Raw genomic sequence first — 26625 nt, 5'->3', positions numbered from 1 at the left:
TCTCCCCTCTTGGTGGCTATGATGACATTTTCTCCTTTTGTCTTTACTCCAATGACTCCTTGATCTTTTGCAGAGATATTTTGCACTGTTTCCTCTTCTTATCCCTCCAAGTGATCTCTATCCTTGCCCCTTTTTCTCAGATATGTTCTCCCTTGCAAACTCATTTACTCTAATGGCCTTATGAAACTCATTCTATATATCTATATATCCTATTTCTATATATCTATTTTTATTACATAGTCTCTCACCTAGTCCCACAATTTCAAACTAATTGTTTCCAACTGGATGTTTATCAAACACATTAAATTCAGCATGGCAAAATTCATCATTTTCCATCAAAATGTTTTCCTCTTAACTTTTTTCCTTAGATAATACTGCTGTCTTCCAGGTTACCCAAACTGAAAAGCTTCTTGATTCTTTCTTCTTCCTTGTTTCCCACATTAAATCAATTATCAAATCTTATCATATCTTACTCTAAAACATATCTAGCATTTGTTTCTTTTTCACTCCATTCTAGTAAAGAATTTTATTAGCTTATTCTTCTACAAATCTTTCAGTATTCCCTATTTGCTTACTGAATAAAATACAAACTCCTTACCCTATTATTAAATGTCTTCTACAAATAGACTTAATCTGATATTGTGGAAAGGGTAAAAGGATATCCATTTGGATCTCATCATTACTATTTTTGCTTATTTGACTTTAGGGAATCACTTAACTTCTCTAAACTTTTTTTTTCTCAGTTTCTCCCCAAGAAACTGGATTGGGAGTCTCTTGTGGCTTTAACCTTATGATCCTCTTTTTCTAAATTTGTTTCATGGTATTGAACTTTGTGAAATCTATATTTTTGCTAAATCAAACCATTTTCTATTTCTTAATCTCATCAAATTGTATAGTCTCTGTGCATCTATAATAGTATATAATTTGAATATACCATTTCACTAATTTCAATCTATTGGAATCCTCCCCTTTAAGGCTAAATATGGTGCCTTTCCTTCAAGATGCTTTTTCTGATTTCCACCCTCCCACCTCCTATCCCCTATAATATAAATATATTTACATCCTTAGCATCTGGCCAGGAGTGTCCATAGTAAAATCTTAATAAATGTTTATTGAATTGTACTGAAGTGAATTTTAAAAGTTGCCCAAGAGGGTGTTTTCCTGTTTGTGTTTTATAGGGGAAGGGGCTTCAGTAATGCTACTCATCATGTCTCTTTGGGGTGGTAAAAGCAAATAGCTTGAATTTTGTGTTTGAAGTTTACCATAGTAGCTTTTATAATTTCTGAAAACATGACCACTCCAGAGATCTTAGTCTCTTACAATAAATTATTTTCGCTATTAATTGGATTTCAGGAATTACAAATATAACATGTGATATTTTATAAAAATATATTGAAAATAACATAAATTATATAAAATATAATATATTATGTTTAATGTGAGTTATATAATACTATGTGTAATTAATTTATAAATGTTTATTACATTTCATTCAGCATAGCCTATAACAAAACAATTTTTTTTTTTGAGGACTTAAGAATTCTTCTTATAAAGTATGGGGTCTCAAAGAGATAGTGCAAACTAATCTTCTTCTCATATATTTTAAAGGCTATTTTTGTATGGATACTTCAGATTTTTAAAGTTTTCTTGTGTGGTACCATAGGACAAATGCACATACATTCAATAAATTTATAAAGGGAACAGGGAGAGGGAAATCCATACTCATCTCTATTATAAGGCTTTAGTGTTTTCTGATGAAACATTTAAAATGAAAGAGTGTTAGTTAAATACACATGATAGTATATGTACTAGATTTCATGAATTGTCATCTTGACATTAAATTTATAAATGATAAGGTAGTCACAAGTCCCCACGATATCATCTTTCTTGAGATTAATCTATGTCAAATGAAGACAACACATTTAATAAGTAACCAAACTGAAATGTTCCATAAGTCAACACATTTGACTCCTGTGTCTTATAGGAGCTTACCTCTCAATGACAAGAAACATTTCAATGATGCTCATTGTCCAAACAGTGAATGCTTTGGCATTTGTAATCCTTGTGCCCCGGGGTCTAAGCTGATCACCAGCTGGGTTCAGAAAGGAATGTCTCCCTCCTGTCTATATAGTATTTCATGACAGGCCAGGTGCTCTGTGGAATGTTTACCCTGCCTTTCTCTAAAGCATCAAGTAACAGTCATTATCTTAGAGAAGAGAGGCTGGGCTAGGTCATTCCTGTATCATATAGTTTCAAGTGGTCTCTTCCTTTCAGGCTGCTAGCACTATAACTTTTTCTCTTTTCTTCCCATTTCTGCTTCCCTAGACCCAAAATGAAAGGAGTAGAAAAGAAAAAGAATGATGTTTCCCTCAAAAATTCCCTTAAAAATGATAGGCATTTGGGTAATTAAATGAAAGAATATTAATGGGTGAATCCCTCTATTCAATTAAAAATATTAAGTTCATTGTGCCAAAAGTTGGGGATACAAAGAAGAAACAAAATTAGTTCCTGTCCTCAAGGAACTTACATTCAAACAGAAAAGACAACATGCACTTAAAACTATATCAATAAAATGGATTTATAGTAAATAGAAAATAGTCTTAGAAGAGAAAACTCTGGGAGCTGGAGTGTCTGGAAAAAACCTTTCATGAAGTATCCCTTGAACTTAGTCTTAAAGAAAGCTAATGTTTCATCATTTGATTATATAATGATTATATATTATTGTAATTATTAATTATATGTTATATATATTATAAACATATATATGTGTTATATATGTTATATATATTATATAATCTCTATATATTTCCTCCTAAAAATCAAGAGGAAAGTAAAAGTTGGGAGGGAGAGCATTGCTTGCATGGACAAAGATTGCAAAGGCACAGTGATGGAAGACAGATTTGATTGGTTCTTACTACATAAACATCTAGAGAATGTCCATCTAAGGTAATGAATTAGTTCATTGATAACTAATTAAAAGAAATTTTGAACATAACTCTTAATTGTCAAGGTGTAAAAGAGGATTATCACTCTGGAAGCTATGAAATCTATATATCCTCATAGATTGACAAAAATATTATAACTCTGAATGGAGAATACAAAACCAGATGATATCTTAAAAAACTTTTTAGTTTATGAACTTTGATTACCCATATCATCTGGGGGCTCTTCCAGGTTTCCTTAGAATCTTCCTGGCTCATTCTTGGCAAAAATCTATCTCCAGGTGTTGAAAATCTGCTTGGCAATTGCAGTAGAAGGAACATTAGACCCAGAGTCAAGAGGTTCTAGTTAGGGCTGTTAATGACTTCATGTGCCTATATGCGCGTCACTTTAATCTTGAGGGCCTAACATTATGGAGTTGAACTCGATTACTAAGACCCCTAGTGATTCTGAGATGTTCTTTGAGAGACTGTTATGTTGACTTGCATTGTGAATTTCATATTACTCTGCCTTTAGGGGGGATTGGGGAGATATGGTCTTTTAGATTGGAGTTTTGTTGATCACTTGGACTCCCAGACTTGTCCTATTCTGTCTACACAGAAACTATTCACTTAAGAATAAGACTGAGCTACATTTTTTGCTAGTGAATAGAACCCAGAGTTGTGCTAACGTCTCTGGGTATGCAGGACATTTTCCTATTTGCAAAGTTACAAAATTGATAGCTATTCAACTATATAGCAAAATTAAGATAAAATATATTTTAATAAAAAGTGAATCAGATTTGAAATCAATGAATCCGAGATCAGCTTTCTGCTGCTTAGTATCTCAGTGATCTTGGTCAGGTCACTTTATCCTTAGTTTCCTCATTTATAAAATAATGCCTACCTCATTTAAGAGCTAATTAGGTAGAGCACAAAAGAATGCCTCTGGGACTTACTAGTGTGTGACTTGAATTAACCACTTAACATTTCAATATACTGTGCAGCTTTTTAAGACAACAAATTGAAGAGAAAGTGAAGACTTTCATTGTTAGAGAGAATTGCTTCATTTGGTAGTTCCTTTTATGATTGAAATAACAAATCCATCCTCTATCCTTATTCTTTTTTTCTACTTTCTTTTAAAATTGTTTTTTAATTTTAATAGTTTTTTATTTTTCCAAATACATGAACATAGTTTTCATCATTCACCTTTGCAAAACTTTATATTTCATTTTTTTCTCTCCCTTCTTCCCCTCCCCAAGACTGCAATGAATCTAACATAGGTAACCATAGGTTATTCTTCTAAACAAATTTCTATATTTGTCACGCTGCACAAGAAAAATTAGTCTATCCTTATTTTTAATGAGAAAATTCTTTGCGAAGCTACACTTCTATTATAAGAATGAAATTGTAAAATATATTCAATGTTCTACATACATGGACCTACTAAGAAGTTGGGAATGAAAAAAAGTATTTTTTTATATGTCTTTTTTTGAAAGCAGGCCTTCCTCATTAAACTTAATTTCTGAAGAACTCTATAAGGCAGTTTCATGTATTGGGTTGCTTTGAAAAAACAAAAAAACATTTGTACAACTATTTCAGTGTAATTGGTTTCTTTTGTAATGCTGTAAATTTTATTACATACATGTAAAAATTATATATATATATATATATTTTTTTTTTCTGAGAAGGGGTCCATGGGCTTCACCAGAATTCCAAAGAAGTTCATGACAAAAACCCATGCTTTTGAGGGAATAGAGCTCAACTCTTTACAAACTTCATATATTGTGCCTCAGAGTTTGTGCTCATCTCATTCTCTTTTCCTGGAAAACCTATAGAAAGAGGATGGAGTGAGAACCAGTGGCGTGAGCCAGATTTACTATTAGAAATATACATTATTTATCAGGTCCCACCCAGTCTATGAGTCCCTGGGAGTTACCTGAAATACATACAAAATTAAGTGATCCAGAATTATGTTACTAATAAATGCCAAAAACTGGCTTTAAATGTGGCTTCTTTTCCCCATTTGAAAACAATTAATAGCTTTTCATGTTCAAAACACATGCAAAGAACCCTCAATATTCACCTCTGCAAAACCCCATGCTCCAAACTTTTCTCCCTTCCTTCTTCCCACCCTCCTCCCCCACATAAAAAGAAATCCAGTATATGCCAAACATGTGTAATTCCTCCAAACACACCTCCACATTTATCATGCTGCACTAGAAAAATCAGACTAAAAAGGAAAAAAAAAGAGAAAGAAATAAAGGAAGCAAACAACAACAAAAAAGGTAAAAATACCATTCTGTGATCCACCCTCAGTACCCATAGTCCTCTCTTTGGAAGCAAATAGCTTTCTCTATCAAAATCCTTTAGAATTGGCCTAAATCACCTCATTGTTGAAAAGAATTCCAAGTCTATCACAGTTGACCATCACACAATCTCATTGTTGTTTTGTACAATGTTCTGTCTTGGTCATGTAAGTTTCCCCTGGCCTTTCTGAAATCAGCATGCTTATCGTTTCTTTATTTTGTTTTTATAGAAAGCTTTTTATTTTCAAAACACAAACATAGATGTTTTTCAACATTAACCTTTGCAAAACCTCGTGTTCCATTTTTTTTTCTTCCTCCCTTCCCCTAGCTCCTTTTCCTAGACAGCATGTAATCCAATCTATGTTAAACATGTGAAATTTCTATACATATTTTCACATTTATCATGCTGTGCAAGAAAAATAAGATCAAGAAGGAAAAATAATGAGAAAGAAAACAAAATGCAAGCAAACAACAACAAAAAGAATGAAAATACTATGTTGTGATCCACACTTGGTCCCCACAGTCCTCTCTTAGGATGCAGATGGCTCTCTCCATCACAAGTCTATTGAAATTGACCTGAATTATCTCATTGAAAAGAACCAAACCCATCAATGTTGATCATTGTTGAAATTGACCTGAATTATCTCATTGAAAAGAACCAAACCCATCAATGTTGATCATTGTATAATCTTGCTATTGCTGTGTACAGTGATCTCCTCATTCTGCTCACTTCACTTAGCATCAGTTCTTCTAAGTCTCTCCAGGCTGCTCTGAAATCATCCTGCTGGTTGTTTTTTACAGTACAATAATATTCTATAACATTCATATACCATAATTTATTCAGCTGTTCTCCAACTGATGGATATCCATTCAGTTTCCATTTCTTTGTCATTACAAAAAGGGCTGCTGCAAACATTAAATATGGATCTTTATGATTCCAAATCCTGCCAACAATATATTGTGCCACATTGCCTCCCTGTAGCATGTGTCACTGATAAATTACCTAACAAATAGATGCTTAAACAGGTGTTACTTTTATAATATTATTTCATACTATAATGTATCAAAAATTTATATTTATGGTCTTCAAAATATGGAAGTCATGGGAACTTCACTGGTATAGTGCATGTTGCTCAAAACTGATAAATTAAATTTAATGAATTACTATGCCTACTATAAGGGTTGCCTTTCTACTAGCCTATAGTCTATAAAGACTTTTCAATGAAATAGGCCTAGCTTTAGCATTTCTATCTTAGTCAGCTACATGGGGGAATCTTAAATTTAATTAGATCAGAATAACCTTGTTGCAAGTAACCCAGAGATTTAGGGTAGCCTGCTAGATATTTTGTGACAAAGTTCTCTCCCCCTCCCCCTGCATCTTATACAAAAAAACACATATCTTTTAGCTTCTGATATTACATGTACTCCTACTGATGCCACACAGATTTTGAGGTCTTTTTCCTAAGAAGTCCTTACTCATTGCCCTAATTGTCTATCACAATGTGAACTCTAAACAACTGTTCTTGATGGCCCTTCTTGGCTTCCTTTAACTGTTTCCAAAGATGCAGAGGATTTATAACAACTTATGACACGTATATAGGACTTTCAGGTTTGCGATGTGCTCATTGGAGCCTCACAAATGTACTAGGGAAATATTAAAATATTTTACCCCCCAACCACTTATCCTTAGTGAACCCCAGTTCCCATTTAGGAACTTTTCTGTATTCATGCAGATTTAAACTTAATTTTCCATTTTAATCTTAAAGAATAGTATAAGGCACTGAGAGGTTAAACAACTTGTCCAAAATAATAGGCTGCATATGTTAAAGGAGAGACATGAACTCATGTCTTTCTGACTCCACTCTCTATCCACTATAATATATTGCCTTTTGAAAAAATATTATTGTATTTTTAGATAACATAATATATATGCTCATATATACACACACAAAACATATACATAAATATGTTTTATATGTATGTATTATATGCACATACAATGTTTTTACAATATACTATATGCACACCGTTGTGTGTATATAGTGTATATATGTGTGCATATATACATACAATTATGCGTACAAACATTTACAAACACACATATACATATGCATATCTATGTACTACAATGGGTGGAATGCTGGGCCAAGAATCAGGAAAATTTGAGTTCAAATTTTACCTCAAATGTTTACTATCCAAGTGGCCACAGGAAAATCACTTAATCTCTGTCTGCCTAAATTTCCTCAATTGTGAAATGGGGATCACAACTGCATCAGTATCCCAGGGTGATTTGGAGGATCAAATTCAATAATATGTGTACAGCATTTATCACAGCCCTGATATATGTGGTAATTAATAAATGCTTCTTTCTTTCCTATCTTATCCTAATTTTATAACTGAGAAAACTGAGTCTTAGAAAAGTTAAGTGTTTTGCTCATGGTCACACAACTAGAAAAGCGTCAAGGCAGGATTCAGTCTTATCTCTTTACAAATATATCACTCTTTCCACTACAGTATCACTGTTTCCATAGTTAAAGAAAAGACTTATTTAATTGAAAGTGACCTTAGAGATCACGTTCTAACAACATTTTGACTTATAAATGAGGAAAGTAAATCCAAAAGAAGTAGGATATTTTTTTTTTCCCCCTTTAGGCCATAAAGCTCCATTGATTCTAGAGCCTTACTTAGACTGGAGGTCTAGGGATGAGTAGAAAGGTTCAGACTGAGCTGTAACAGCTAGGAATGATGAAGAATTCTTCTTCCCTCCCCTCCTTCCCTCCCTCCCTCCCTCCTCTTTCTCCTTCCTTCCCTTCCTCTCCTTCTGTTGAGGTTAGGAACCGAATGTTGAGGTGTAGACCACATGTTGAGGTCTACATTTGGGGAATACCTAAATGAAATTAGGGTTTAGTTAAGGTCTAGTGGCAGGTTTGGGGTACAGGCAGTCAAACAGAGTTCCCCTGCAACCCCCTTAGATTCAAGCGCAAGAGATACGGTATATGAGGTCTAGAAGCATGTGGAATTCCCAATAAAAGCATTTATTGGCCCAGAGAACTAGATTAATAAAAGAGGTTTATTATTGAGTTTAGAAGTAGGAGATAGGTGAAGGTAGAGATAAGGACGGCACTGGACAGAGGGTCCAGTGGACAGAGGATCCTCACATGAGCGACCATGTTTGGAATCTCTGCAAGAGGGTTCCCAGTGTGGTCCTTTAAGTCGGAGACTTAGCTTGAGGGCTTTAGGGTGTAGCCCCAGAGTTGGCTCAGATCCGGGTAGGGCTGGGACAGGTCCGGACCTTCTATTGGAATTCAAAGGGACCAGGATTTGTGAGTCAAAGGGTAATTTACATTAGTTAGTGGGGTTGGGAATCAAAGATTGGAATCTTTCCCGCATCATTTCCTCCTGCCTCCTTCCCTCCTTCCTTCCTTCCCTCCCGCCCTCCCTCCTGCCTCCTTCCTCCCTCCCTCCCTGCCTCCTTCCCTCCTTTCTTCCTTCCTTCCTTCCTTCCTTCCTTCCTTCCTTCCTTCCTTCCTTCTTTCCTTTTCCTTCCTTCCTTCCTTCCTTCCCTCCCTCCCTCCCTCTCTCCCTCCTTCCTTCCTTCCTTCCTTCCTTCCTTCCTTCCTTCCTTCCTTCCTTCCTTCCTTCCTTCCTTCCTTCCTTCCTTCCTTCCTTCCTTCCTTCCTTCTCTGGTTTTTTTTTTCTTTCTTGTAGGAGCTCTTGAAAGGGCAGTCTGATATGAGTCGGCTGCACACAGCACAGTAAACTTGCAGAAAGTTCAATTGGCATTTCAATGATGTGATTAAATTAAGGAATGAAGGATTGATTGAGACCTGAAAGGGCACCTTACAGCACATCTATTGAAAGTTGTCTACTGTATAAAGAAACTAAAGTACTTTCAGGTTAAGTGACCCACCTAATAAGTTGTCTGAATCTGGTTTTGAATCCAGGTCTTCCTGACAGGGAATCCAGAATCATTCTACCACATTGCCTTTTAAACTGAGACTTTTAGACTGAGAAGAGGGAGAGGAAAAGGAAGAAAAAGACAAAGGTGAAGGAGGAGCATTATATCATATAAGACAGTTAGTGGCACAGTGGATAGCATGTTTAGCCTAGAAGACCTGAATTCAAAAGTGTCCTTAGAATCTTTTATAGTTGTATGATTCTGGACAGGTCATTTAATTTCTATTTGCCTTAATTTCCTAAACTGTAAAATGGGGATAATAATAGCACCTATCTTGAGGGATTATTGTGAAGTCCAAATGAGATAATATTTGTAAAAAAGCACTTAGCCCAGCACCTTGCAGATAGGAGGTGCTATAAAAATACTTATTTTCATCCCTTTTCCTTACAACTCCAATTACCCACAGTATACTGCCCAAGTAACTCCAAATAAGTAATTGGCAGATCTTCAGAACATACAAAAAAAAAAGGAGGGACTGTAGGTGAAGGAAAAAGTAAGAGAAGAAAGAGATGGAGAAAAGAAATATAGAAATTGGATCAATTCAAATAAATGAAAATTTTAGAGTCCCTTATAGGATATGACTTTCTTCTGGCCTATAGAACTCTACATGATATAATCATAGCTTCAGTGTTTCCACCTTAAGCAATAATATAGGGAATATTGATACTAAAATTTCAAAATTCCTTGAGATTATGAATTTATTTTCAATCAGAATTTCAATTCAATTTGGGTCTCTGTAGGTTTCTTATGCAAATATTCTTACGAGAAGAGAGTCAACCATGAGATCCTTTGGATGAGATGAGGTGCAATGAACTTTCTGCAAAATCCAGTTGGGCAATCCAGATTTTAATGAATGCATCTTTTTGTATGAGTTCTGGCTTGGAAGATCCTGAGGACATTACTTTTCAATGTACGCCTGAGTTTTCAAGGAAGGGATTTTATTTGGAGCTACTATGAGAACACTGCTCCTTCTCAGCTTTTCCAAATGAGAACCACATGCTGGTAACTCTGGGCTATACTGAGAACCACACTTGTTTCTTTCTGCCTTTGTTTGATTCTGCACTGACAGGTCTCTCAGGGGAGAGTATAGAAAAAATCTAAACTCAGAATGGCAGCCGGAGAATCCCAGGATTGGAGCAGTAGATCTTTGTGGAAGGAATTGTTGAAAAACAAGCTAAGCAAGCTCAAAATTTTGCTATTTCTTTTCACTGCTAGGACATTCTGGATTTTAAGTGATATTTTAATGTCACAAATATGAGATGGAGGAAAGAAGGAAGGACATAAGGGAACAAGAATTTATTCAGTGCCTACTCCACTTTACAAATATCATCTCATGATCCATATTTTATATTTTAGGAAACTGAGGTAGACATAGAATTTCTAGAACCCCACAGCTATTAAATGTCTGAAGCTAGATGCAAACTCAGGTCTTTCTTATTTCAGGTTCAGTATTCCATCCATTGTAACAGTTAGCTGCTTCTAATTTAAATAACTTATTTTCAGTTTTTAATGGAAATAATTAAATTTATTCTGAAAGATACAAATCTAGTCACTGGGGAGCTAATTTTGGAGTCAAGAAATCCTATGTTCAAATCTTCTCTCTAACATATATTGGCTAAATGTCCAAAGGCACATAGCCTATAACCTTTCTGTATTACATATAGCTCCTTAATACAAAATTACAGAAAACTGGCAAATATGCATAGATAGTTTCCACATCTGAAGCTGTACTACACTCACTAAATCTCAGGTCCTTTTACAACAACAAAGGTTGACAAAAGAGAAAAATGACTAAAATTTGGTTGAACTAATAGGAAATCATATAAATGAATTATTTGTGTATACATTTTGTTATAAATCCATTTAAATTCATTGCACAAAATTATTAAAATGTAATTTTTAAGAGGAGTCAGCAGGGCAGGATGGTTTAATTTATGCCTTTTTGATGGTCTAAATATAGGATTTAGATGAATTAGTGGCATTCTAAATAAGATCTATGACATTTAATTCTAGTCCAAAATCTTATGAGCTGATATCATGAACTCAAACTGGTGGTGAATATTTTCAACATATGATGAAGTAAAACATAAGCAACTTGAGGATAGGGATTGTTTATAACTTTGCTTTTGTGTTCTTTACACTTGACATGGTATCCTGCACATAATATGTGCTTGATAATAGATAAAGTGCTAGATCTGGAATTGGGAAGACCTGAATTCAAATTCAGCTTCAAATACTTCCTAGTTGTGTGAGTCTGAGAAAGTCGTTTAACTCTTCTTTGCCTTAGTTTCCTCATAAGTTAAATGAGGATAATAATAACATTTACCTCCCAAAGTTGCTGCAAAGTTATCTAAAATGCTTAGTACAGTGCCTGGCACATAGAAAGGGCTTTACAAATGTTAGTTATGATTATTATGATCATTATTATTATTATGTGTTAAGGGACTTAAATAAAATGATGTTAGACATGGTTAGAGTTAAGTGTGTCTGATAGCATAATTGGACAAGAGTTAGGTGAGAGAATTAAGATTAGAGTTCCAAGTGACTAGATAAAAGGAGTTAGATGGAAGAGATAGATATAGGGGTAGAAATGGCAAGACTTGGCAGCTTATTTGGATATGTGATGTGAGGAAGAATGAATTGAAGATGATAATGAAGTTACAAACCCAGAGATTGGAACAATGATAATACTTTCAATAATAATAAAACAAAATTCTTGGTAAAGAAAAGAGAAGTGAAAGAAGAGATAAACAATTTTTTTATTCTATTCTCTGATATTTGTCCTATCCATTCTTTCATTAAAATAAATTTATTGGTATATTATATTTTTGTATCACCTACATTTCCCACTGAATCTCCTCTCCCTCTATCAATGACAATCCATTCTCAGCAGTGATTCTTTTTTGTTGTTGTTGTTCTTACCTTTTCCCTTAATATAGTTTAAAAAAGGAATACCAACACCTTTCTGTTCTCTTTATCATTCATAGTCAGCTTCAGCTCATTCTGAGCTTAATATCCCTGGCCTGGTTATTGGGCCAGATTATATCTGTACTGGGCTGAGCTGTTCCTTGAATGGGGTAAATAATTATATAATCTTTCAGAAAGAGCAGAGATATTAGCTGGAATTTACAGAAGCTTCTATAGTCCTGCTTCCTTTTCTCCATTAGGAGGGATTATCATCTTTTAGGCAACAGGTGATAGCAGAGAAGATTTTGTTCTCTTTTTTTTCTAAATATCTCTTTCAGTCATCAGGCCACAATGCAGAAAAGTAGAGCTTCTTTTCCACAAAACTGTAAGATGTATTCTTAGCCTAACCCTTCCTATTTCAAGATTGGGTCCTGTCATTGAGAAACTTCATTCTAGCCTACATTAGTTAACTAATATATTTACTAAATTCTCATCTCTTTCAACTAAACCATAATAAGGCAAGGTACATTTGTCCAATAATCATAAAATAATTCTGGGGTTCAGTTACCCATTTAGTAAAATTAAAGTTTTACTATTTGTTATAAACAAATGAGCAGTTGGAAAGGAGGTACCAAGTCTGATTTTCCCCCTTAAATTACTCCATTATTGGTGAGCTGCTTTTTTACTGCTTTTTTGTCCCTTTTAATATAAATACAGAAACCTTCTTCACATATTCCAGTGTGGTATATTTATAGATTTTATCCTATCAAATTAGGTAAAGTCTACTTTCTTATTTTATTCTTCCCCTTCTCACATTTTCTTCATCTATCTCCCCACAAAATAATTCCTAAATAATAAGTATGCACAATGAGTTCAGGACAGAAGAATAGGTTTTTATTAAGCCAAGTTTTTTGCCATCTCAGTCACATTCTCTCCTTCTCCTAATACTCATACTTTTAAATTTCTAATCCAGCTCTTGAGTTTTGTGCTTTAGTTCTTTTCATAGGTAGCCAAAGAACAATATCAGACATTTAACTTGGTTAAAAACACATATTTCTTCACAGTAGCTTGTCCCACTGTTAAGAAACAAAATGCTGCAGGAAAGGAAATGGTAAACATTGTTTTGTTTTTTCCTCAAAGATTAAATGAACCTGAAAAATCAATCTCTGAATGCGATTTTTACCATCTTTAATCGGCATATAGAATTGTGAGGATGGAGTAGAAATGGTCACAATTTTTTTCCAGATGAGTATTTGTCCCATTGTTACTACCTTGGAGAGTTTATCAAGATATTTTAATTTTCTGGACATAAGTTTACTCATCCATAGGACTAGAAGGAATGGATCAGATGGCTTCAAAAGCTCATTCCAGCTTTGACTGGGATAAGAAGAAAACATACTGAAGGAAAGAAAATATGTGCGACTCCATCAAAAAATTTATCAAGTATTTTTTAAAAACATTTTGAAACAGTATATCAAGCGCTGAGTTTACAAATACAAAACCAAAACCAAAAAAAAAAAAAAAACAAACCAAAAAAATAAACAAACAAACTTTTCCTTAAAAAGAACTTAGATAAAAATAGGCAAAACATTAATTAAAATGATATTTTAAAATGCATTAAATGGTTGTCATAAATATAAACAACTTAAATATAAAGTGAAAAAGTAGAAATAAACCTAAATAAGTAAAATACAAGGTAGTTGGAGCAGAAAGTCATGAGCAGTTAGGAAAAAAAAAAAACAGAAAATGTTTTATGTGGAAAGGATGATGATTTAGTGAAATCACTGGAGGCCATTTAATTAAAAAAAAAATTTAAGTGCCCACTATAGACAAGATATTATTCAAAGTACTTAGAAATGCAAAGATAAAAATTAAGAAATCCTTGGACCCATGGAATTTATATTCAATTGAAGGAATTAACTAGATACTAATGTAGGTAACTTCAAAGTGCATGCAAAGTAAACCAAAGTGATTGTAAGAGGGAAAAAATGTTTATATATCTGAGAAAATAGGAAAAGGTAACAGATCATTTATGAAAGATGCCATGTATTTCCTGAGGGGTAGGCAAAGAGTAAAAAGATTGCTGACCTAGAAAAGCTTTTGTTTTAGGGCCTGGATGCAGATGACATGTCAGCAACAGTTAGGAGACCAGTTTGCCTAAAATGTATAGCATAGGAAGGGGCAATGATATGAAATTAATGGAAAAGAAAGTGATGGCCCTTTGGTGCTGAGAATTAAAGACAGACCTACAGAAACCATAAACGAAGGTGACTAGCAGAGAAAGAAGTAGCTTGAAGTGTCTTGGGGAAGTGTTGACATGTGGTGAGATAAAGATCATGTGTTAAATATCTGGAAAACTATTAATCTATATAATAAATGAAATGTATTTGGTGAATGTCTAGGGAATTACACATAAAATAAGTATATGACAACAACAATTAAAGATGATAATAATAAAAGAGTTAATCAATGAAGAGCTATTTTAAGGAGAAATTATATAACTATAAGTAAGTAACCTCAGATACTTATTAGCTAATAAGCCTAGAGAAGTTACTTCATCTCTGTTTGCCTCAGTCTTCTCAACTGTAAAATAGAGAGAATAACAGCGCTTCTTTGGAAGAGTTGTTATGAGGATCAAATGAGGTAACTGCAAAGTGCCTTGCAAACCTTAAAGTGCTATATATATGATAGCTGTTTTCCTCTTTTCCAGTAGCTGGGCTGAATATATTAAAAATGATAGTGCCATCAATTTAGAGTTAGAAAGTGTGTTGGAAGTCATGGAGTTCAATCTCCTGATCTTTCAACTGAGGAAATTTCACTCACTAGGGAGAAATGAGTTCTTCTCAGTCATGGAAGTAGGAATGAAGGAATTTCCCCCATCCCCTCAGTCTTTCCTGGATATAAGAGGGACCATTATTCTGTGGATTGAATTAGAGCATTTATGAGGCTTCTTTCTCTTTCTAAATACTCTGATTTTAGATTTTGATTCTGGACTGAGCAACGTCTTCCTTTTGCCCTTTACTATAATCTCTTTTAGGTAGCTAGGTGTAGTAGTAGATAGAACGCTGGGTCTGGAGTTTGAAAGTCCTGAGTTCAAATGTAGCCTCAGATACTTGCTAGCTCTATGGCTCTGTGCAAGTCACTTCACCTCTTTGTGCCTTAGTTTCCTCAATTTAAAAATGAAGATAATAATAGCATTTACCATTCATATTTATATTGAGAATCAAAGGAAACACTAATCATAAAAAATGCTTAGCACAATGCCTGGAATATATAAATTTTAACAGATTATAAACACTATACAAATAGCACACACACACATATACACACACATTGGCCTTTATCATTGTCATTATCATCATTATTAGCTCTTTGATATTTAGAATTATTCTTATACTTTCATGAGCTGTTTTGTCTAATCTGGCTCATTTACTTGAACTTTTTACCTTTATTCTAAAATCATTTGTTTAGTGTCAGGAACACTTTCTCCTTTTTGGACTGAGTTCCTTAGTTCTTTGACACTTTTCTCATGTTCTCCCAGGCACAAAAGATTTAGTTTTATGCATGTGAAGTTGAGCTGTGGAGGAATCTCTCTTAAAAGCTCATAGCTTCCTTTACCTTCTCTCAAAATACATCTTGGCTGTCTTGAGTCTCTAATTTCTGCCAAATACTGCTCTACTTAGAGGGTCCCCAAGAGTAAAAGAGATTACTCAGATTATATGGCCAACAAATAATGAGTCTCATCAACACTGCCAGTTTACATTTGAGTGGGTCTCATTCCTATAGGAATTTTTTTGGGTGGAGATTTATGGAACCTTTTCCAACAAAACTATTTTATTGTTTCCATGAAGAATGGAGGTAACTCACCATTCTTGGAAAGGATAATATCATCTCACTTTAAGGTTTAGAAAACTATTTAACAACCCTGGTGATGTAAGACATACTGTCCTCCAACCCTTTCCCTAATTTTGAAGGGAAGGAAACTGCTAAATCTGTTGATTTTATAGGTATAGGGAACTTCCAGTGAGAGAACTCCCTTTATCATTATAAGTCTGCCAATAAGTCAACAAACATTTATTAAACATTTCTTATGTTCTTACACATTGTGTTAGGTGTCAAGGAAGACAAAGAAAAGCACCCCCCCACACACACAATCCTTACCTTTAAGGAACTTGCAATCAACTTTTAGAAAATTTTAGAGAATTGAGGGGCTGGTGGTTTCCCTAGGGGTTATACAATCAGTATGTCAGAGAGGCAGGAATTGAAGGTAGGACTTTATTACTGAGGTCATGACACCATGCAAGGATCTCATCTCACTGAAGACTCAGAAAAAAATATGTGGCCTCTCTCTCTCTTTCAAATAAGTTTCCAGCTAGGAATTTCAAGCTATATCTTTCCTGAAATCAAGTCTCTTCTGTATCCATGTCTCTGCTTCTTTCCTTACACAATATTGACTCTCCAACTCTTCCTGTGAAGGTCTTAATTAACAGGAGTAATACACATGTTTATGGTAGCCTGGGTCTTGATAATGTAGGATATCAATTCAAAATTGTCCTGGAGTTCATAATCACTCCAATTCTACCAATGCAGTTGAAAAAAACATGTCAATTACCTCCCTTATGTCCTATCTACCTCTGAGATTTCCTACACTCTAGCTATTAGCCTATAGTCTTCATATAATTTCATATAATCTCGTTGAGGCTGGGACTGTCTGGCTTTTGTGTTTTCATCCTCTTTATTTAGTATGGTGCTTGACTGTAGGAAGCACTTAATAAGTGCTTTTTCATCATTTAGCTGTTTCTTCATTTGAGTACAATGCTTATGGATTTCCTTGTATGAGGCCTGAGAGTTTGCATTTATATGTAGGCAGCTTGATGACTTTGTGGATAGAGCACTGGACCTCGAGTTGGGAAGACCCAAGTTTAAATCTAACCTCAGATACTTAATTCTTTTGTGATCCTGGGCAAGTCACTTAGTCTCTGTTTGTCTAAATTTACTGGAGAAAGAAATAGCAAAGCAAATCACTATGATGTCTCTGTCAAGAAAACCCCATGGCCAACTTAGTAACATTGGTGTGCTATGGTCCACAAGATTATGAAGAGTTAAGAGTTCCCCTAAAAAAGTGAACAATAACAATCTGGATACTTTGTTAAACACATCATAAATATTGTCTCACTTGATTATCATTATACCCTTTTTATGGGTGAAGAAATTGAAGTAAACAAGTTAATTGAGCTAATAAGTATCTAAGGATATATTTGAATTCAAGTCTTCTCAACTCCAAGACTAGCTCTCTATTTACTGTACTACCTACCTACTAGTTGAAAGACAAAGGGACAGTGTTAAAACTTTGCAAAGTTTAATAGGCAGCTATGAAAGAACATATGCTTCATAGTCAGCTATAGTTAGCCTTCAGCACAATGTTTGGCACCTAGTAGGCACTTAGTAAATGCTTGTTGATAGACTGGCTGGTGGTTTTATTACGTTCAAGTTAAGAAATATTCCCAGAAGAAGAGGTGGGAGAGGAGAGATATGAATATTAATATTAAGAAAATGACTGGAATAGACAGGCTGGGCTTAGCTGGAGAAAGGATGACTTGGGAGTGTGTGATTACACATTCACTGTAATGTAGGAGTTCAAAATTGAATTACTTTAGACTCTGGAGGTTTTGGCTCTTGACATTTGGTGGTCCAAATGTTGTAATATCATCGTCAATGGCAAGAAGTGGTTTGGAATTCTTATTAGAATTCCAAGTAAATTATCAGAGTTGTCAGTTAAAAATGTTTTTTTTTTTTTTTCAGTTCTGTTTTACATTTTCTCTGCATTTTTTATTATATGCTCAGTTTGGGATTTGGGCAGAGACATATTAAGAACAAAACTTTCATAATGAAATAACACTGTCCAAATACATTAGGTATATAAATATATAATTATCTCTCTCTTTCTACATATATATATATATATATATACATTTATATATAAAACATATTATATTATACATACATATATATGCTGCAAGAAAAAAATATATATATATAATAGGAAAATATATTTCAAAGAGCTGCTTCTTACTGTCACAGTTTTTAGTGGACACTTTGGGGATTTTTTAACTATTTAAAAAAGGATGAATATAAATAATCATCTACCTCTTTGTCATTCCTCAAATTCCAATCAAAATAATAATAAGTCTTAGGGGAAAATAAGTCAAACATTACTTGTATGACTCAATTGAGAAGAGAATGATGGGGCATATCCTTCAGTCCTAAGATTTGGCCTGCCCTTTGTAGAGAGGAAATATCCCCAGGGGTTATAATATCTGGGTTTGAATCTATGTTACTTAGTAACTTTTTGATCTTGGGTGAATCCCTAAAGTTTTCTAGGACTGTTTTCTCTCATCAAAATATGGTTGTTGGAATAAATGATCCCAAGGTACCTTATTGGTCAGCTTGGTGGTGAAGTGAATAGAGTGATGGGCCTTCAGTCAAGAAGACCTGAGTTCAAATCTCAGACATTTACTAGCTTGGGTGACCTTGGACAAATCACTTCACCCTGTCTACCTCAGTTTCTTGACTATGAAATGGCAAACTGCTCCAGTATCTTTGCCAAGAAAATCCCAAATGGAGTCATTGCAACAACAAAATCCCTTATCTTTCTAAATGTCATGATTTCATAATACAACATCGAATTTAAAACACAAAAGGACAATTTTGTTTCCAGGCCTCAGAACAAGCTTACAAGCAGGCAAGATGGTAGAAGAAAATTATACGTCTTTGACTAGACCGGAAGCGATTATAAGAATCTAGAGAAAACACACACAGGTCTTGCTTCTTCTTTTGTTGTGGCTGTACTAAGGGCTGCATCAACCCTTTTCTTGTGGCTCTTTGCCTGATTTCATATCTTTGTGGTACTCTTTTCTTGTGGCTAGTCAAAGAACCACATCATTTTTGTTGGATCTGGTTCTGAGTCAAACCTGACAACAACATAGTCTCTTTGGCTCCCTTTTTTGGTGGACAGTTACTTTTTCTTTTTCTGACCACTGTGCTTGGTTTGGAACTGATAAACTGTGGAAATTAATTCTAAGAAAGCTCCCAAAGTCCCTTAAACAGTATAGATTTCTAAACTAGTTTTGTCTTTTTTGTGGGAATGTTGTGTGACTGCATCTTGAGGGTGATTAAAATACATTTTAATTGATAAGTTTTAATACTTCTCCTAAATTTATATTTTATTTCTCCTAAATAATATTTGTCCTAAATTTCTCCTTCTCTCTATTCTTTCCAGAAAGCCATATCATGTATCAATAAATTTTTAAAAGAATAGAAATAAAAAATAATCAACAAAAACACACTATACTAAAAACTATCTAAAAATATATGCAATATTCACACCTAAGTACATTCTATCTCTACAAAAGAGTCTTTTCCTCTCTCCTTTGGGATCAGGTTTATTCTTTATATCCTATAACATTTATTATTTTTTTTTATTTTATGGTTTTTCTTCCCATGTACATTGTTCTCTTGGTTCTCTTTAATTCCCTGTGCATTAATTTATGTAGATCTTTCCATGCTTCTCTGTAGTCATTATATCTGTCCTTTCTTATAGCACAGAAATCTTTGTTTAAATTCATACACTTGAGTTGTCACTGTCTGGTGGACATTTGCTTTGTTTCTAATTAGTTGCCTGGCAGTTTAATCTGAGAAAGGACTTCAGTGTTCCATACCTTATCTTTCTAGGTAATAATAGAATCTTCCTATGACAATTCAAATGGAAGTAATTCAGTTTCCTAGAATGATGATGGAATACTGTACAGATTTTACAGGTATACACAAAGAGTCAGCACAATGGCTCTATAGACCTTCAGTTTGGTAGATAGCCTTAAACCTTTTCTCTCCTCTAATAATACATGGATCAAACTCATTAATACTGCAAAGGTAAGTGAACTTATCCAAAGCATTCAAACTCTGTTTGCTGTAACTGGTTTCATATATGGATGGTGTAGTATTGGTTGGTGGAGAATCTATTTTTTTTTGGTGTTAGATCAGAATTATTATAAGCAGCAGATTATTCATCCATATTTAGTTACCTCTCAGCTTCAGAGACTGAAATGAATATGCATTCATCTGTGAACAGAAAAGTCATGCACTTCCTTTCACCTTGGTCTGCAGCCTTTTGAAGTTAAATAATTTACCATCAGTGTAGTTCTTGACCCTGATGCAGTGTTTGTCCTTATTAAAGGTATCTGAAAATACTGCTGAAATATGCTAAACAGCATAGGAGCAAACACAAAACCTTGCTTTACTCAATCTAAACTCTACTGCAGAAAATACAGCTCTGATGGACAGGTCACGTAGTCTGAATGCCAAATGTACACTTTGCCCAAAATATTTTTTTATGGAGAATTCATGCAAGAAAGACATGTGATCAGAAAAAAAATTAATACAAGAACATGCTCAAGGTCTCTCTGAAGAATTCTGGAATCAATTTTGAGACATAGGAGATACTGGCAAAGGACTACCCAGCATGGCACGCCATGTCAAAAAAAAAAAAAAAGGCACTATGACCTATGAGCAAGCAGAATTCTAGTAACTTAAAGCAATGTTAGATGAGCAAATTTAAATAAATTTCTTCCCCAAATATTCACGGATTATTTGTGCCCACCTTGGGGTAAAACATTTTGAGTTTGTATTCATTTGATTAGCCAGAGTCAACACACTCTGACTTGACTCCAACATAGTGACATCATTTGGGTCCTCTTTGAGAATGAAGTGCTGCAGAGGGTCACAGATAGTGGGGGAACTCTGGGTGGGATATAAGACCCTCCAGCTCAGACAGGGAACTTGCTGATGTGTCTGGTTTGGCTCCTCATCCCTGCTAGAGACATCTCAGTTTTCCTCAGAAGAAGGGAGCATGACAACCTGTGTTGTAATTAAAGCTGAGTTATACTAAGTGGCAAAGAGACATATACACACAATAGCAAGTTGTTTATGTGGTTCCACATGAGCAGTATATAATTAGCACATATGCAGTGTGCTATAGTTATATAAGGGTATTAGGGTATATAAGTCTGAGAGAATTTGGAATAAGTGGACTCCATGTTTGACTATCCACATGAATTGTGCCCTTCACTCCTCACCCATGATCAGGATTTGGGCCGGTACTGAAATCTTCCAGTGAGTGAATCCAGACATTATATTGTGCAATAACCAATTCTCTGCTACTACAAAAAGTAGTACTATAAATGATGCATATGGACACTTCTATTACAGTTGCCTCTTTAATGTATGTACTTTGTGAGGGAATCTCTAAGTTAAAAGATATGTATATTTTAGTTTCTTTAGATGCAAATTTTCAAATTTTTTCCTAAATGTTCATATTGATTTATAGCTCTACCAATAATACACTACTATACCTTGTCTTTCCCAAACTTCTCCAAAATTGATTCTTCCCCTACTTTGCCATTTTTTTCTTATTTGTTGAGTTGATGTGAAGCTGCAGGGTTGTTTCTTTTGTATTTCCCTAATTATTAATGATTTGGAACATATGTGGTTAATAGTTTAAATTTCTTTTTCATTCTTAATAGTATTTTATTTTTACCAATTATATATAAAGATAATTTTCAACATTCATCTTTGTAAGATTTTGAGTTCTAATGTTCCCTCCCTCCTTGCCTTTTACCTCTAGCATTCCCTAATAGCAAACAATCTGATATAGATTATTCATATACACTCATTTTAAACATTTTCCCAATTAGTCATATTGTAAAAGAAAAATCAGAACAAAAAGGAAAAAAACACAAGAAAGAAAAAAAGTGAAAATAGTTTGTTTTGATCATCTTTCAATATTCACAGTTCTTTCCCTGGATATGGGTGGCATTTTCCATCACAAACTTATTGGAATTGCATCACTGTATGGTAGAGAAAAGCTAAATCTATCATAGCTGATCACTACATAATCTTCATGTTGCTGTGAACAATGTTCTGATTCTACTCACCTCACTCAGCATCAATCAGTTCATGTAAGGTTTTTTTTAGGCTTTTCTGAAATTAGTCTGCTCATTACTTTTTATAGAACAATAATATTCTGATACATTCATATATTACAACTTAGATTCTGACTTTTAATCTATTCTTATATCCACTTCCATTTTATGGGAGAGTTCATCTCATGCTCATTGACAGTTACAATTATAAAGCTGCTTTTTTTTCCCATCCTCTTTTCCCCTATTAATATAGTTTTCTATCTTTTTTAACCCCTTTCTTCCCCACCTGTGTTTTATTTCTGACCCTTATCTTTCTCTATTTTCCCTTCCTTATATCAGCCACTTCCTCTTTCTGTACTTTCCCCTTCTGCTCTGGCCCCCTCCCTTCTGCCAACTTTTCCTTTTCCCTCCTACTTCTCTATAGGGTAAAATGAATTTCTGTACCAAACTAAGTGTGCATGTTATTGCTTATTTGACCTAAATCCAATGAAATTAGAGTTCAAACAATGCTTATCCCTCTCCTTTCATTCCCTGTACTATAATAGGATTTTGTCTCTTCGTGTGATATAATTTACCTCATTTTGCATTTCTTTTCCACTTCTTACAATTTAATTCTTTTCCCAGCACTTAATTTTTTTTTTTTTATATCATCACATCAAAGTCAACTTATACCCATACCCTCTGTCTATGTATAGTCCTTCTAACTACACTAATAAAGATACAGTTCTCAGGAATTATATTATCATCTTCCCTTGTAAGAATGTAAACAATTTAACCTTTAAATAACATTGTTTTTTTTTCCTGTTTACCTTTTTATGATTCTCTTGAGTCTTGTATTTGAAAATTGATTTTCTGTTTTGTTCTGGCCTTTTCATCAGAAATGATTGAAAGTCCTCTATTTCATTCAAGATTCATCTTTTCCCTAGAAAGACTGTGCTCAGATTTTCTGGGTAGTTGATTCTTGCTAACTTTTTTGTCTTCCAGAATATCACGTACCAAACTCTCTAATCTAAGTAGAAGCTGCTAAATCCTGGCTAATTCTGATGGTAACTCCTTAATATTTCAGTTGTTTCTTTTTGGCTTCTTGCAGCCTTTTTCTCTTGATCTGGTAATTCTGGAATTAGTTACAATGTTCTTTAGAGTTTTAATTTTGGAATCTCTTTTAGGAGGTGATCAGTAGATTCTTTTAATGACTATTTTATCCTCTGATTCTACTTTATCAAGGTAGTTTTCCTTCATGATTTTCTGAAAGATGTTGTCCAGATTTTTTTTTTTTTTTTGATCATGGCTTTCAGGTAGTTCAATAAATTTTGGATTGTTTCTCTTGAATTTATTTTCTAGATCAGTTTTTTTTTTCAATGAAGCATTTTAAATTTTCTCCTATTTTTCACTTTCTTTTTTTTTGACTGATTCTTAATGTCTCATTGAATCATCAGCTCCTACTTGTTGAATTCTAATTTTTAATGACTTATTTTAGGGGCAGCTAGATTGTACAGTGTTTAAAGCACCAGCCCTGAAGTCAGGAGGACCTGAGTTTAAGTCCAACCTCATATACTCAACACAAGCTTTTTGATTCTGGGGAGCCATTTAACCCCAGTTGTCTTGGAAGAAAAAAGAATAAATTATTTTTTTCAATTAGTTTTTTACCTTTTCCCCCCTAATTTGGCCAATTTTAAAGGAATTGTTTTCTTCAGCATATTTTCCCCTATTTCACCAAATTAATTTTAATGAGTTATTTTCAACAATCTATCTTTGTGCTTTGTTCCCTAAGCTGTTGACTTTTTTCCTCATGATTCTCCTATATAGCTTATTTCTTTTCCCATATATATTTTTTAATATCTCTTACTTGATTTGGGGTATTTTGGGCTCTTCCAAGAGAATCTTTTGAACATTTGAAAGCAATTCATATTCCTCTTTGAGGCTTCACATGTAGGCATTTTACTATTGCTGTCCTTTTTTAATTGTTATCTGATTTTTCCTGTTGCCATTGTAGCTTTCTATGGTCAAGGCTCCTTTTATTTTTCTGCTCATTTTAAAAAGTTGAATTCTGCTCCTAGGCATAGAGGAGACTTTTCCTAGCTTCTTTTGCAGCGGGGATAGGGATGTCATCACTGGCTTTCTTGCTGGGCTGGAGGTGCTTCCAGCTTTCCCTCTTCACTAAATTGGCCTGGCTTAGACAATCCTGTTGTGTTGGGATTTAGGGGTTCACAATTTGTCTTTTGCACTGGGATTGAAAACCTCACAGCTAGCCTGCTAAGTCAGAATTGAGGTTTCTTTGCTGCTGATCTTTGCTGTGACTCAGAGCTCTAGCTCCTGCTAGATTTACTGCACTGTGTCTGTGCTGCGACAGACTTCCCTTTTACCCAAATGAAACTGGCCTTTCCTGAAGTCCTTTTAAGCTGGAAAATTGTTTTACCCCACTTTTTTTTTGGTGACTTCTGTCACTCCAGAATATACTTAAAGACCTGATTTAGCATTGTTTCTGCATGAAACTGGGGAGAGCTCAGGCAACTTCCTGGCTTCTCTCCACCATCTTAGCTCTGAATAGTTTAAAATCATTTTGTGAACTTTTTGTTTCTATTATTTGGCCCTTTATTTATTTGGAGAATGGTTTTTGGTTGTACACACAAACACAAACACATGCACACAGTTCTTTCCCTTCTTATCCTCAATGTATTGTGTGTGTGCAGAAACTTAATTTCATATAACAAGCTGTCCATTTTATCTTTCATAATTGCCTTTATTTATTGCTTTGGTTAAGAATATATTTTCAGTGTTAGGGTGAGTATGGGAAAACTAGGACATTAATGTACCTTTGGTGGAATTATGAACAATTATTCTGAAGAGCAATTTGGAACTATGCCCAAAGGCCTTTAAAACTGTCCACACCTTTGATCCAGAACTACCACTCACTGGGTCTATATGCCAAAGAAAAAACATTTTTTTAAAGGAAAAGGACCTATGTATACCATAATATTTATAGCACTCCTTTTGTGTTGTCTAATAAGTTGTGGTGTATGTTTGTAATGGAATATTATTGTGCTATTAGAAATGATTAGAATTATGATTTTAGAAAAAAAAACTGGAAAGTCTTACATGAACTAATGTAGAAAGAAGTGAACAGAATCAGGAGAACATCATACACAGTAAGAGCAAAATTATACAGTGAATGACTTAGCAGTTTTCAACAATTCATTGATATGACAAGCCTAAGAGACTCATGATAAAAAAGTGCTGTCTCCAAAGAGCTGAAGATGCCTGAATTTTTTGTTCTTTCCTTCCTTCCTTCCTTTCTTCCTTCCTTCCTTCTTTTTTTCCTTTCTTCCTTCCTTCCTTCCTTCCTTCCTTCCTTCCTTCCTTCCTTCCTTCTTTCCTTCCCTTCCTTCCTTTTTTCCTTCCTTCTTTCTTTCTTTCCTTCTTTCTTTCCTTCCTTCCTTCCTTTCTTTTTCTTTTCCCACATTCTTCCAAGTTCATTAATTTACTCTTTTAAAATGTGGTTAATGTGTGCTTTAGGCATATGATTCTTGTTTGAGCACTTCTTTAGCTGAATCAAATTTTTTGTTTCATCATTATTCTTTTTTGCATAATTATTATTCCTATGATCTGTTCTTTGACCCACTCCTTATAAAGACTTTCACAGTTAAATCTCTTTTTTAAGACTGTTTTTCTTCTTTCACTCCCTCTTCTGATTACTATTTGGATGTGTTACAATCTGTAAAAGATGTGTTTATTGTTTCTGCCTTTGTTTTTACATTGAATTGCAAAATTTCTGTGCCTTAAAACATTCTCAATCTTTACAAAACATTCATTTGATTCTATGAGACATGTATATTATTTTGCAGCTCCTCTTGGAAGACACCATACATTTTTGTTTTCATTTTTCAAAAATTTGTTCATCTACATTTTATTTGCCATTCTTTTAGATTGGTCCAAATCCAAGAGAAAGACATTGAACTTTAATTTGTCTTCTTTTTACATCTGCTCCTTGTTCTACAATCTTGAGAACATGACATAGTTGTTGTATTTTCCCTCACTTTTGCTTCAAGTCTTTTCTTTGTCTTTTAACACCCTTAGATCCTTCAACTGATTCTGGTATAATACCGATTCTAAACCTAATGGGATAATGAACTTCATTTCTTTGCTCTCTACCTTATTAATTGCTTAAATCTGATGTCAACATACTATCTTAATACTCCTTCTGTGAATCGGGAGATTATAACTTAGCTAGACTGATACTTAGATAGAAAATTCATTGTTACCTATGTATATTTCTTTAACTTTGGGTCCATGGCAAAATTCTTTTAATTTTACTTTTGAGAATTTTTTTTTCCTTTTTGATCTAGTTAAGTCATTAAATCTCCACAGGTTTTATCTTTATCATCAATAGAATGAAAGGAGGATTCTAGCTGCTTTCTAGGGTTTTCACAGCTTCAAATTTATAATTCTTTGAAAATGAAATAATATATAAGGGTATCATGTAGCTAAGATAGATATGTTTTGAATTATTGAAAACAACCCTTCCACCAAAAAGGGGAAGAATTAAGAAAGCATCTATT

Source organism: Sarcophilus harrisii, chromosome 4 (genome assembly GCF_902635505.1).
Source record: "Sarcophilus harrisii chromosome 4, mSarHar1.11, whole genome shotgun sequence".
Taxonomy (NCBI): domain Eukaryota; kingdom Metazoa; phylum Chordata; class Mammalia; order Dasyuromorphia; family Dasyuridae; genus Sarcophilus; species Sarcophilus harrisii.
Note: the sequence above shows the minus strand (reverse complement) of the source record.